The sequence below is a fragment of the Dermacentor albipictus genome, chromosome 7 (genome assembly GCF_038994185.2).
Source record: "Dermacentor albipictus isolate Rhodes 1998 colony chromosome 7, USDA_Dalb.pri_finalv2, whole genome shotgun sequence".
Classification (NCBI taxonomy): domain Eukaryota; kingdom Metazoa; phylum Arthropoda; class Arachnida; order Ixodida; family Ixodidae; genus Dermacentor; species Dermacentor albipictus.
The window spans coordinates 104,463,082-104,478,731 of record NC_091827.1 but is presented as its reverse complement, the minus strand read 5'-3'; positions in this window follow the sequence as shown (position 1 = coordinate 104,478,731).

Here is a 15,650-nt window from a genome sequence, read left to right as displayed (position 1 = left end):
TCGCCCTAACTTACGTAATCGTAGCATTTTCTACGTGAATTTCTCTTGCACCTCTAACGCTATAACACGTCTTGTAACAACAAAATATTTTGCGTGATGATCTCTTTTTATTGATATGATATAAAGAGATGTTGACACACAATTTAAGTTGCCGGCTATTCTTTACCTCTTGAATTGGTCTAGCTTGCTAAATACAGGTTTCAAGATTACATATCAAATAACCTTTTCATACAAGCACCATCACTTTTCAAGCAATGTTTTGAAAGTAACACAATGATGTAAGGAACACATGGTACGTGCAATATACAAATTAAATGACTCTACATTTCTGTAGAATACGTATAACACAGTCTATAGTGAGCTGGTGGTACATAGATCATGTAAATACATTATCACATATATTAAACAACAGAACAGTGAACATGATATAATCCACACAGACATAGATATATACAGCGACATTGAAATGAAACGTACAATAAAAGTGTTATAACGGCCAACAATGCTGCTGTCTTCAAGAAAAGTCTTTAGTGCTTTTAAAGCACTCTTCTGCGAGGATATTATTGGCCAAGGACCCAAAAGTTCCTATAAACTGACAGGTCTGTGGTCTAACGCAATTAGGGTTGATTTAAGGCGGCGTCTTGGTGTGTCATGATGTAGGCAGCCTTGAAGGAGGTGATGTATATCTCCCTTGAGAAATGCACAATCACATTCGGGGGTTTCCGCATGGCCATTTCGGTGTAACAAATGTTTTGTGCAGGCAGTGCCTAGCCTTATTCGATGAATAAGCGTTTCGCTATTTCTGTCTAATGGCAATAAAAATGGGAATTCAATAAACGGATCAACATGACACAAATCCGAGCCATTAAAATTCTGGTCAAAGCACGTATTTCTAACCATTTTGAAAGACGTCCTTATAATGCAGTATAATTCATTCTTTGATATTGAAACAAGAACTGCATCATCTTGTATGTGTGCTTGTCCTGCTGCTTCACCGGCTCCTGTGTTGCCAGGATTGGGCCCGAATTGCTGGTAATTACTGCAAGGAAGTGCATGTCCTAGATATTCCTCGACAGGATCACTGGCGTTACCTAAGTAGCTTATTCCTGAAATGGGGCGATCGTCTCTCGATGTACGAGTTACTGTTTGAAGTGGATACAACTTTACTGCTCCATCTGCTTGGCGGTAATACTTTATCTATCCGGCGTCTCGATATAACTCATGCATATTTCAAGAAGTCTCGGAGTTGCTCGTCCATGTACTGCAGAGACACATGTCTTACTTTCCCAACGTTTTGCGTGTATGACTCTGGGATGAAGGGCTTTACTTTTAGGCCACCTGCACTCTAGAGCCCAAAAAGGCGTCTTGTGTACGCTAAGGAAGCAACGCTGTCGTGGAAAATTCAATCTCTGCTCGTCCTGAAAGACTGTGCTTTTTCTTTGGCAGCGAAAGCCACTTCAGCCGACACTCGGTTTTGATTCGCTTGCCAAAATGTAGTACCTTCATTTGTTGGGCGAAAGACAAGCGGAATGCCTCCTGCTCGTTTTTTTCTTATACGTGAGCAATGTAGATGGTGCATCTTCACCCATGTCTTGTTAATACCTTAGCTCTTAATTCAATGTTCTATCATCATACTTGCTGTCCTCTAGACAAGGTTTCATGCTCTCAGCTTCACCGTCAGTCATTATTCCTGAAGTGGCCGAAGTTGATTCCAATGGTAACAATAAAATTCGAACAGCGCTAGACGACAGGACCAGAAAGAGGAGACAAACACGGCGCTGATGCTGTCTCCTCCTGTTTCTGGTCCTGTCGTCTAGTGCTGTTTGAATTTTATTGTTACCATGGAACACCAACTCGCCCGATCCGCTGCCCTTCTGCAGTTGATTCCGAGATGTGGAGAACCAAACGTGCCTGCTTTATAAAGCTTTGTGACACCTGCAAAGCCCCAGGCTTTTCATTACGCCCTGCAGCATCATTCATATGGCTTGCTACACTTGGACAAGCATAAGGCTCGTGACAATGTTTTCGGCTTCCGACCACCGTACTGACAGGGTAATAGCCAGGCCCTCAAAAAAGAAGCGTCGTACCTCTATATCACCTTTCCGCTGAATCTTCACCCGACGTCTTGTTACTCAATTGTCGTCATGATTTTGATATACTCAGCTCCACTATTCGCTCATTATCTAACTTCTGTATTTTAATAATTCAGTTTTTTGTTGCAAAATGTACCCCTGTTGTCAGAGATACTCTGTTTTGTTTTCAGTTGTATGGTATTTGTGTAACACAAGTGCTGCAATAATCAGGCGTAAAGCTGTTCTTGGCTACTTTCAGAAAACAGATAAGTAAATAAATCTTATTGAATAGCTTATATCATGCTGTAAGCAAGCTAGTAAACGTATATTTCTCTAATTCATCATTTTCTCCCTTTTAAATGATTATTGTAATGTTGACATTATTCCAACTCTCTGTTGCACTTGGAATCGTGAGGCATTCTACATAAGCAGCAGCGATCTTTTCAAGCAGAATGTTTTTTTTTATCATTGATTAAAACGACAGCTATTGCACCTTGTCCTGCCACTTCTTCCCTGGTCATGTCTTGAAAGCGTATTCTAGCTTCATCGCTGGTTATATAAGGAGCCGCTGCATCCTGCACATTACTACTTCCAGTGAAGGTAGCGTGGCTGCTTTTAGTGCTGTAGCGGACAGCATTCGATTCTGCTTTTACTATATTATCTAAATCGCTGATAAAATTAACCTGCTTATTTTTCATTGCATACATCATGCCTCGTCCTACACAAAACTTTATTCTCACTGATGTCACGTTGCGGTACTTTTTTACCATTTCCTCAATATGCGCTCTGTTACGATTTAGAATACCACTACTTCCTTTTTTATCAATTTTGACAATTCAGCGAATTCTATCCGATCTCTTGACTTGGACACTTTCACGCTTTGCTGTTTCTTTATTAGGTCCTTTTGTTACTTAGAGGAGCTTACCTACTGGTTGTCTTGGTGTCTTACCTGCCACTTTAATTTCCACTTGTCAAGTATGTCTAGTTATCGTTTAATTCATTGCGTCCATAGTACCTTCATCTCACTATTCTACACGAATCTAGCATCTATTATATAACACTACGAAGCATCCTGCATTGTTCTTGGAGGCCGGCCATAGCCTTAACTCAACTAACATCCAGTTCACTAGGCCAGCTTTCCCGCGCTAGACGCTACCCAAGAGTCTGCACTATCTGAGCATCACTGCCAAGCCCGCAACAAGAGTCCCTCTCACCACTTTGTTCCTCAGTCGAGTGGTGCGCAGAAATATGTCCACAGGGAAGCTGCATAGAACTTCCTAGCATGGCTATAGTCGTGCTCTTGCTCTTGCACCCTCCGCTTACACCTTTGCTGTTGTAGGTAAAGTTTTTCAGGCTCGCCGCCGGACTCACTTATGTTCGTCTAACCGTGGAATAAACGATTCCATTCGGTCAACGGGGTGACCTGCCTCGCATCTTGATTCAGATCCTGCAGCTGAGCTACATTACATTAACTGAGCTACATTACTATATATACTGATACCAGCGGCGTCGTTAGCGCTGTGCCCGTTCAGAACTGCGGTGGTCACCAGTTGCCATTCTCTATGCTAGTCGGACACTTACAAAAACGGAGAGGAGCAACACAGTTACTGAACTCTAGTGTCTAGCAGTCGTGTTCCGCATTCAGAGGTTCCATCCATGTATGCAGAGCCGCACTTTCAGGATAGTGGCTGATTATCATTAGCCATGCTGGCTCTTTGGGCTGCGCGACCTGTCTGGCCGGTTGACATGGGCATTGCGTTTCAAGAGTACAGCTTTCCGTCCCCGACAAGAGCGGACGATGTCACACGCGTTCTGGTTGCCTATCCCGCTTCCCTTCACCACACACTAAGACTGACGGTGATGACTTTGACGACTATCTAGTTTTTATCTCTTTGAGTTACAATACCTCAGTATCTTCGGGAGCGAGGAGCATTCGGAGCTTACTTTAAAACCCCTCGGGCAGGTGCGCGTGAGTTGGCAGCAACAGCGTCATTTATTTATTTTTATTTTTGTAATGGTCCTCCATTGTTTCTAGTCATGCCCGAAAACCTGCGCCCTACGGTTCTTCGTTCGCTGCATGATGATATCAGGTCCAACCACCTTGGCTTCGCACACACACTACACCGACTTTGCCAGAGATCTGTCCGGCCCAAACTCAAGAAAACAACCAAACAGTAAGTTGCCAGCTATACTCTTTGTGCCACAAGCAAACGATGGCGGTTACAGCAGGCTATTTACATCCAGTTAGGCCACGGACATTGCCCTTGAAAAAAAGAATGTGGCTCTGCTGTTACAAACACCAGAGCAGTAGAGCTTCGAGAAGGCCAGTAAAGTAATACGAAACCACACACCTAGTCATGCGTGGCTCTGCTATGGCAAACACCAGAGTGACTTAGCGAATTCACACTGGCTTACAGCTATAGAGTACGCGCGCCTGAGCACTCTTGCTACAATACACGTGGCAGCTCGACGCCGCTGATCGCCCTTGTGTGGCCATCGCACTCAGACGAGTAGCCGAAGTTTTACTGGCTACTTGCAGTTTCTGGTCACATTGGTCGAATCGAAGATCACTGAGATCACTTAGAGCGTTCACCGACACTGCCAGGTGACTCCGCACAACGAAAACATTCACATAACGCCGATGGTACAAAGAAGACGATAATTGTCACCGAAAACAATGGACTCTTCCGTGGGCTCACGCCAAGTTTTTGTTCCTTCACAGCAGGCATAGCGCACAGCCCCTCCTGCGCCGTCAAGTAATGCAGAGGGGCGATGACTTGTTTCTTAGCCTATTCCTTCTCTCCTTACGCGTGTCGCTTTTCTTTCTCTTTTGACAGCGCACTCCTCAACGCAGATAGTATTTTCCCCGCTCCTTACACCTTTAGCTTTGTAACAGTCTCTCAACGCTTCGGCAGAGCTTGGCCGCATACAGCCGTGACAAGGGGGCTGCCCGCGCTTGCATGCTATATATATATATATATATATATATATATATATATATATATATATATATATATATATATATATATGAGGTGGTCTGGGCTTAACACAGAACATGCCGCTTATACGGAGAATGTTATGCGGTTTTTTTCGCCAAGTTTAGTGAAGAACTTTGCCCAGCAATGCTCGTATTTCGTAGGAAGACATTAGTTGCGCTTGCACACCGTATGGAATTTCACGTAACTTTAGAATTTCATTCTAATGCTGATAATACCATGCTTTTTTATATCTTTTTTCGTTTCTATCACGAAACACGCGTAAACACAGAAGATCGGCGTAAATGCACGTAAAATCTTATTGAGGTTGCCCTGATTGAAGCCTAGTCAGAGGTTTGGCCTGGCCGTATACATCCCTCGTCATCATCGGTGGCCACTTAACATAAGCTTCTCGCGTGGGACGCAGTTGTTTACTCAACCGCAAGTGTTCGCAGTTCATACGCTTTTACCAAAGCAACGGTCTGAGCTTTGAAGAAGTTACATAATGATAAAACAGGCAATCGCAAGGATTAACAAAAAAAAACTTTATCGAGCGAAAGCTTACAACTACGCAACGCGGACCGCGGGAACATGGGACGCGTGTCCGTTACTACAGCCAGACGATGACGTCATCATGCATCTCGTCACTAAGTAGGGAGGCACCTGCCTGCTTCCATTAGGTCGTACATCTGCTTGCTTACACATTTTGGGCCGTCCCCCTTAGCACAGATACGATCAAAACACTCCCCGCAGACGCGTCCCCACATTCCCGCAAACGGCAGGCCGATGCATCCTGTCCTCGCTGTCACGTAGCTCTTTGTAGCGAACATACCCAAAGTGCGCATGTGATTTGTTAAGTGGTATATGAAACAAAAAATGCCACGAAAAATTATTTATTCAAACTCAGAAGTCCGAAGCCCGTGTAAGCCGGAGTCCCATTCAATTTGGCTATTGGCTCCCATGTATATGCCTCTGGCTCCCAAGTAAAGTTGGCAACTAGGAAACCGGTTTTACTCACGGCACGTTAAATTACCTAGTCTTCTAGATAAAAAGTTGGAGCGAACGAGCATCTAAGCGTTTTTTTTTTCACATTCCATACCCTTACATACCACAATGCTCTACGACCATAATTTTGAATAGTACTTCGTCGTTCCTCTTTACAAGATGCCGCGTGTTAGTTGCATCGAAAAGTATGAGAATAACATCTCCCTACCTTAATATGAAAGATAGAAAAACAAGATTAAAAAGAAATCGGATGCACCCCTGTGGTATTTCTGGTGAGGTGCCTAGATTACACCGATTATTTAACTTCGTAACAGTTATAGGAGCAAGCACTCCTATATTTCTTTCCAGTGTAATTTTGTCTCTATTGAAAAGATCTAGTCGGTTGACGCAACGGCTGAGATGCGCAGCCCTACAAAGCATATACTTCAGCAAAATAGATATATATGTTTGCTCATTTCTTGTGTTGTTGCCATCCCTTATTTTTCTTAACAGTGCTACTACACAAATTTACTTTTTTTATTGTTGTGATTTCTCCACTACGAAGTATTCATTCCTTGTACCGGAGTCCAAAAACAAGAAAGGGGCTGGCAGATGGAATGGCCTGTTTAAAAAAGTTTATACCACATTGTACCGGAGTAGTTATTGCTAATATCTTGTTAAAAGTAAACGACAGAAGTATCGTCCTTATTGTTTGTTAGGGTAAATCCATGAGCAAGGTCCCTTTAAAATATATTTATTTACTTTATTGGACACGGCCCTACGTGTAATTGATTACGTACTGATACACTCATTTATGGATTACATTTAGCGATCTGGCGTACTCTGTCCCTCATGCTTACAATCTCAGGGGACATCACAGAAAAAACGCACATACAGTGTAAACACAGGATCACCAGAGCGCAAACATATCATCCGCGCTCCTGCACTATTACATGCATACCCTTTCATTGCTGACGTTGGTTACCATTATATGCGGAGAAAACACCAAAAATAACAAGACAAATACAGCGACGAATATAGGGCTCGCTAACTACAAATGTGTTTTACCTCTTAACGTTGATACATAAGGATCACACCTAATTGTAAGAAAAATTGAAATGAGGACAAATGTTTTCAGCACTATGGGAGTGATGTCACCTGTTAAAGAAACGTTCAACATCCCTCTATAGCCCTCGGAGAACAGGCACATAAACATAAGCGACAACGTATAAATTTTTGCAGAATTCTTCATAAACACTCAGTTCACCTTGTTTACAGGATATTCCTTGTATTGTACATTGAATGAATGTATCGGCAATACATTCCTTGTTAGGATTCTCTAAGTTTTTCCCAACAGAAACTTTCGGGAATAAGCAGATCTTCTAAGTTGACTGCGCTGGTTTGTTTAGTCGATGTTTCTTCTGATGTGTGGCCACATAGCAGTAGCAGTACGTGAACGTGGCCTGGTGACGCAACGAGTTGAAGAAGAACGCGTAAGGGAAGCTGTTCAATAATTCTTGTGAAACCATTTTGCACCAATTGCACCCACGTATTTCTATTTTCAATGTTTATTGCGCACAAATAACAGCATTTTTGTTAAGTTTGCCCTCTTTTTGCAGCAAGTTCTCAAACGTGTACAAACCAGGCAGATGCTTTCCGCGAAGCGTTATCTAAAGATGACTCAAAAAGTCGGCGAAGTTAACAATGCTCCATTCTAATCTTACCGAGACAAGGATAAACGCGAGTCGATAAGTAAATTATAGAATTCGACATGCCGAAAGCGCGATATGATTATGAGGCATGCTACAGCTGGAAAACCAGATTATTTTGATGACCTGCGCCTCATTATCATCACCCAAATTATGCTACACATGCTGCTTTGCAGGTCGCCCCCATGCAAATGCGGCCACCACTGCAGGGATTTGTTCTGACACCTTCGGGCTTAGCCGCAAAACCTGAATGTCACTGCGCCACTAGCGCATGGAAGCGAGAGCAAACTAATTTGTTTTGAAGGCGTCTCGACAAAGAAAGAAATTATTTTAATGATCGGTGTTTGGTTAAATTGTTACAATCACCCCCATTTATTCCAGCTTTGTGTTTAAGTGCGACGCTGCATGATCATTATCAGCCTGGCTACGCCCACTGCAGGGCAACGGCCTCTCCTATACTTCTCCAACTACCCCGGTCACGCGCTAATTGTGGCCATGTTGTCCCTGCAAACTTCAAATCTCTTTTAGTAAAGCAATGAAGGGGGCTAATTGGTGGACGTTTATGATTATATTACCCTTAGTATTGCACTGACGAAGGTGAAGGACTGGACGCGGACTTACGTAGCGCAATCATTCGCACACCAAACTTTCTGCCGCCCCCTGCTACGGTTCTCTTCTCTTGGAATAGAGTCCGTAACCCTTAATGACGATCGGTTATCTTCCCTCCTGATCACATGCCCTCGGGTTTGTTCCCTCACCCAATCTGCTCTTTTCTTACTCCTCTTAAGGTTACACCTATCATTCTTCTTTCCGTAGCTCGTTCCGTCGTCCTCAACTTAAGCAGAACCCTGTTCGTAAGCCTCCAGGTTTCTGCCCCGTACGTCAGTACTGGTAAGAAACAGCAGTTGTACACTTTTCTACTGAGGGATAATGGCAACCTGCTCTTCATGATATGAGAATGGCTCCCAAACCCACCGTAGCCCTTTCTTACCCTTCTCATTATACCAGTCTCATGATCCGGATCCGCCGTCACTATCTGTCCTTACCACTTCCAGTGCCTCGCTACCTATCGCGAAATGCTGTTCTCTTCCCCCGAGACTGTTAACATCGCTTTAGTTTTTTGCAGATTCATTTTTAGACTCACCCTACTGCTTAGCTGTCCAGGTAAGTGAGCATGCATTGCAATTGGTCGCTTCAGTTACTCATCAAGGCAATATCATCAGCGAATTGCAAATTACTAAGGTATCCTCCGTTAAGTTTTATCTCCAATTCTTCCCAATCAAGGTCTCTGAATACCTCCTATAAACACGCTGTCACTAGCGTTGGAGAGATCGTATCTCCCTGCATGATTCCCTTCTTTATTAGGATTTTGTTGGTTTCTTTATGGATGACTACAGTGGCTGTGGAGCCGCTATAGATATCTTTCAGTATATTTGCATTGGGCTCGTCTACGCCCTGATTCCGTAATGCCTGCATGACTGCTGAGTCTTCGACTGAATCAGACGCTTTCTCGCCATCAATAAATCTATATACGCGGGTTGATTACATTTCGCCCATTTCTATATCGCCTGATTGATAGTGGTAATATGGTCTATTGTTGAGTAGCCTTTACAACATCCTGCCTTGCCCTTTGATTTGCAGAACTCTAAGGTGTTCCTGAGTCTATTTCTGATTACATTAGTAAATACTTTGTAGGCAACAGACAGTAAGCTAATCGGTCTATAATTTTCGAAGTCTTTTGTGTCCCCTTTCGTGTGGATTACGATTATGTAGGCGTTCTTCCAATATTCCGGTACGCTCGAGGTCATGAGGCATTGCGTATACAGGGTGGCCAGTTTTTCTAGAACAATCTGCCCACCATTCTCCAACAAATCTCCTGTTACCTGATCCTTCACAGCTACGTTCTCCCTTTGCATAGCTCCCAAGGATTTCTTTACTTCTTCCGGCGTTACTTGTGGGATGCCAAATTCCTCTAGACTATTCTCTCTTCCATTATCGTCGTGAATGCCACTGGTACTTATAAATCTCTATAGACTTCCTCAGCCACATGAACTTTATTATCCATATTAATAATGATAGTGCCGTCTTGGTCTCTTAGCGCATACATCTGATTTTAGCCTATTCATAGTTTCTTATTCACTGCTTCTGGGCTTCCTCCTTTCCTGTGAGCATGCTCAATTCTATCCATATTATACTTCCTCATGTCAGCTATCTTAAGCTTGTTGATTAAATTGGAAATTTCTGCGACTTTTGTTCTATTTACAGGGTTAGAGGCTTTCATACATTGGCTTTTGTTAATGAGATCTTTCGCCTGCTGCGATAGCTTAGCGGTATCCTGTCTAACGAAGTTACAACCAATTGCTTTTAATTTAGGTTCTTTCCCTGAGGTAAAGCCGAATACCTGTTCTGTAGCTTGACCCAGAATTCCTCTGTTTTCCCTCTCACCGCTAACTCATTGATCCGCTTTTTATGTACCAATTCATTCCGTTCTCTCCTCAAGTCAACGCGAATTTGATATCTTACCACCGTATGGTCACTGCGGTGCACCTTGCCGATCACATCCACATGTATGATCACAGGGTTAGCACAGAGTATCAAGTCTATTTCGTTGCTTGTCTCACAATTCGCATTCCTCCACGTCCACTTTCGGTTATGCCGCTTGAGGAAGAAGGTATCCATTATCCGCAAATTATTCCGTTCTGCAAACTCTACTCATAACTCTCCCCCACTTTTCCTAGAAACTACGCCATATTCCCCCATTGACTTGTCTCCAGCCTGCTTCTTGCCTACCCTGGCATTGAAGTCGTCCATCAGTACAGTGTATTTTCTTTTGACTTTACCCATCGCCGATTCCACGTTTTCATAGAAGCTTTTGACTTCCTGGTCATCATGACTGGGTGTTGGCGTGTAGACCTGTACGACCCGACCTGGTACCTCTTAATAAGTTTCACAACTATTCCTGCCCCCCTCACGTTAATGCTATAGAATTCCTGTATGTTACTAGCTATATTCTTATTAATCAGGAATCCAACTCCTAGTTCTTGTCTCTGCGCTTCCCGCTTCCCGCGACCTTCCCTCTTTTTATCACTGCATATGCTTCATTTACCATCCTGGCCTCACTGAGGTCTGTTGTATCCCATTAAATGCCTGCTATTTCCTCCAATAACACTGCTAGACTCGCCTCATTAGATAACCTTCTAGCGGTAAACGTTGCCAGGTTCCGATACTAATGGCGGCGTGTCCAGATCCGGAGATTCTAAGCACCCTCTGCTGCGTCACAGGTCTTACCGCCGCCGTGGTCATTTGCTTCGCAGCTGCTGGAGACTGTGTGCCGGGATTTGGTTGTTGCATTGATATGGGATGTTGTGGCCAAGTATTGTGTCAGGATGGCCAATTTTGCTCTGGTGATGGAATGCGTTACCGGTTGTGGTCACCGGGATCAGGTCACCCTCGAGGCCTGTTTATATAATTTTATCAACACGCGGATTTTTATTTTTAATTTGGTGTAAGAAAGCGTGGCACCAAGATTTCAACCACGGTCCTTTTGTACGCGAGGCGGATGCTCTCCCTCTACACCATCGCTGCATGATTCTAACTAGTGACGCTGCATCATACACGAATTTGTTAAATTTTTGTTTTTTAGGGTTATCCACGTTTTCAATAATAGTTTTCATAACTCACTGCACTTTGGCCCACGTATGCGTGAAATGAAGTAATAGGAACCACACGCTTCAATAATATCCTTGTCCACGGTTACCTCTTTCATCTATAAATTACATCGCATTTTCTTAGCACCGAGTTTGTGTTACCCTATAAAAGCCAGCCAACTCACTATGTGACCAAAACAGTCCAACGTGTAATTAAAAAGTGTACAAAAATATTGTTCATATAGAGCAGAAGATATGTCGCAGATTTTCCAGTGATTAATTACTTCTACAATGGCGGCACGCTTAATATGACATGCGGTGTTCTGACAGTGAATATGGAGGTTTGCTGTCAGAGATTGGGGATAATGAATTTAGCCTTGTTTTCCGAGTGATTGTTAAAAAGGAAAGCAGAACTCAAACTGCAACGCTATCGGCGACGGTGTTCGTTAGTCGTCAAATGTATTCTGATAGGTGTAGTCTACAACTAATTTTGCTATTTATGCTGCAATTTCCATGGAATGCACTGTGATAGAACGGAGTGTTGCGGGACATGTCTAGATTTCATGTTATCGAACAGTATTCGCCTCACATGTGCAATATATTATACAGGGCTTCCGCGGCAGATAACTGCGACAAAATTAAAGCAACTTGGAATACAGTGCGCGTGTCTTCGGCCAAATGGTAAGACAGTAATAAAGCCGCGGAAAGTGCTAACGGGCCGACAATATTAGAATGCACTCGTGGCAGCTATTATTACACGAGATGATTAGAAAGAAATAATTATTTCAGTTTATTAACGATAGTACCGTAACCTCATAGTAGTAACATAACCTCCACGAAGTGTTGTGATGATATACTTGGGTACACTGAAGAATCCAGGAAAACCAACCTCTCGATGAAGATGACGGCGACACACAGACACGCACGCTGGCTATCGGCTAGAACGGTTGCGTTGTAATTCATTTTGTAAAAATAGCTCACGAAAAGAATTATCGACGTGTAATCAGTGGTTTGTTCCGGGAACCATATAATGCCTGAGCCTAACAGAAAGTGCTGACTCAGCAAGGTTTACTCCATAATGAGCTCGAGTTTAACTTGCTATTCTCTGTATCTAATGCCAGCCTGTAAAAGCAAATGCATTCTTACCTCGGTGTGCTAGGTAGCAGGGCTAACAGTCGCCTTTGTCAGGAAGTTGAAATTGGTTGCCAAGACTTGGTCGTGTGCACGTGGAAGCCGTCCCAAGATTAGGGCGGCCAACTCCTTCAACTAATTTGGACCATTCAACTCCAGCAGAATGCCTTATTAGAAATGTATGCCGAATCAAGGTGTCTGATGTTGCTAGAGATTTGAGCATTTCTTATGGCCGTGATTTCATTTTCATTCACGATGATTTGGGTATGTCGAAATTCTCGGTATGATGTGTGCCCCGGAACCTCTCAGCGCAAGATCGACACCACTGCGTGAATTCATCAAGAGAACTTTTGCACTTCCATTCAATCAAGCCAGATGATTTTCTCTCCCACCTCGTGACCGGGGACTCTTTGGCAGTATCAGTGGGACACAGAAACAAAACAGTAGTGTGCGCAGTGTAGGAATACGGGTCCCCCCGCCCCCCCCAAAAAAATACCAAATTCAAGACCTAACGCTCAGGGAGGAAAGTAATGGCGACCCTTTTTTGGCACTGAAAGAGAATCCTGCTCATTAATTACCTTGAAAACAGTTACACACAGTTACAGGCGAATACTGCGCCAACGTTGTTCGAAAACTTCCTAAAGCCATTGTGGAAAAACGCCGAGGTTTAGTGACAAGAGGCGTCCTCCTCCTCCACGGCAACGTCCCGGTTCACAGGTCTCGTGTTGCCCAGGCTGCCATTTGAGAGTGTGGTTTCGACGAGCTGCACCACCCACTTTACAGTCCCCATGTGGCCCCGAGTGACTTTTACATTTTATTTATTTCCGAATTTGAAGAACGCCTCAACGGAACGAGGTTTGTTGACTTTAACTTTTAACTTTAACTGCTTGCTTCAAAATACTCCAGAAGAGTGGCTTGGCAACAAAGAAATTTTTTGCAAGGTATTAATATATCATCTACTAAGAAAATTGGAGAAGTGCATTAGAGTGAGAGCAGAATATGCGGAAGAATAATTTTTTTTCCAAGGTATGGCAGCTTTCCTGATATGCGAGTTGTGAAACTTTTTGATCCCCCGTCGTATGTTATCGGCAATAGGCGAGTTTTCAAAATTTGATAAACCTTCAAGATGATTACCTTAAAGATGTAGTTTTACCATGTTTTTTGCTTAAAACATCAGTGCATTTCCACACTGTGAGGAAGGATGACCAGCGAAGATGTGTATTCGGGCCCCTTAACTGCACGTCAGCCGCGGGCCGGCGTGATATTGCACAATCTTCAGGATCGGTCCACGTACGGAGAGTGCTTAAAGCCTGCTTCACCTCCACTGCGCGTCCGCACAGTATTGCGATATATTTGGGGGCTTCGATATCTGGGCGGTGCGGCATTGCAGGGATTTTTTTTGTACACGGGAACTCGATAGTGGGGCAAGTAGTCTTTAACAGTAATATTGTATTTCAATACTTGAACGGAAAATTTGCGTACAGGGTAGAGCGTAGGTGTAGAGAAGTGCGCATAGGATTATATAAAGTATTTTCGGCCGCCGCGCATAACCCTTTCGGAACGCTGGCCGGCCACACTGCTACGCACCAGAAGAGTGACAGTGTCCGCCGCGCACGGTGTAGCGCGTCGGTCCACTGATATCTATCTGTGCCAGTTATTTTCGCGAGCTTCGGCATGCATCCACCGGCGTCCACGCATCACAGGCTGCGGCTCGACCGGGTCGGCAGTCCAGTGATTGCCGCAGCACTGGCAATACCGATATCAACAATCACTCTCTATAACACAGCAGGAATATTCAGTTCTTTTTTGTTTTTATTTTTGTTTTGTTTTTTTTTTTTGCTGGAGAAACATGACGCTGTTGCGTCCGACGACCTTGATCCATCCTAGTGTGACAGGAATGTGTGCCGAGTACCAATGACGCCCAAAACCCAGCCCTCAAACCGAAATTTCACCGCAGCGTGCCATTAGCTACTACGTAATCAAAAACATTCCTCAGGCATCGCGACTGCCTCAACACCCGAACTTGTATTTATTGCGGTCAGAGTGAATTGGGGGGGGGGGGGGGGGGAACATGCTTCTGAAGCTACAATGCAGGAACTTCAGCCCTCGTCAGTTGCACATCTAGCTTGATGCCGAAGTCAACCCTGCCGAGGCCAACCGAGTTCTACCGAGGTCAACCCTGCACAGTCGCCCAGTTCATGCGTCTTCTACGGGCGGACCTGAGCTGAAGAATAAACCATTAGTACAATGAATGCTGATGTATTAATGCATTTATTACCGCAGCGAATTGAAATAAATCATTCGTGATTTCGTACAGTGCATACACAAGGCGAGAGAAACGGCGACACGGCGCAGTATCAGCACCGTAAGTACGTTGCCGCTCTCGAAGGCTGCGGGTCACAGTCACCAGCGCTACCCTAAATGAAATGCGATTACAAACATGCAAATTTTTGTGGGTAATTTTAACCTTACTTCTTATTCTTCTTATTCTTCTTTAGCCTTCTTCTTCTGAGATGCATTGTTTGCCTCCAATCCAGAATGGAAAAGTGCACGCATCTTATATATAGGAGCGTTCACAACCACCTCATTCAGCTGCCGATGGTAGCAATACTGGCGTCGGTGTTTACACGAGAAACCTACGTATTCCCGAAATAAACAATTATGCAAGTAATGTGTAATTATGTGTCCTCTTTACTAACACGTTAACTGCGTGCATGAAAATAGTAAGCAGAATGAGATATATGCCACTAGAGCAGCACGTGATACAGACCTTTTTCCGTTCGGTGTGTGCGAAGGGCGCTCATACCAGCTCCAATGAAGGATATGCTATTTGGCTCACATGAGCAACATCTGTGTATTTTGTGTTTGACGACGTTATTTGATGTTTTCATATCCATATGTATTGGAATTCAAGCGAAATACGAGTAGCCATTACGTCTGCGGAGTTATAGAAATGCATCGGTCAGTCGATCAGATTGGGGCCGGCACTCTACCGCAGAAAGATTGACCTTTAAAAATCGACATACGAATGGCTAAAACAGCGCTCTAGGACAGGCGCGAGTACGCGAAACACATTCGTGAATAAAAGTAACACACACTAAATAGCAAGCAGCTATTATTACAAATCAGTGG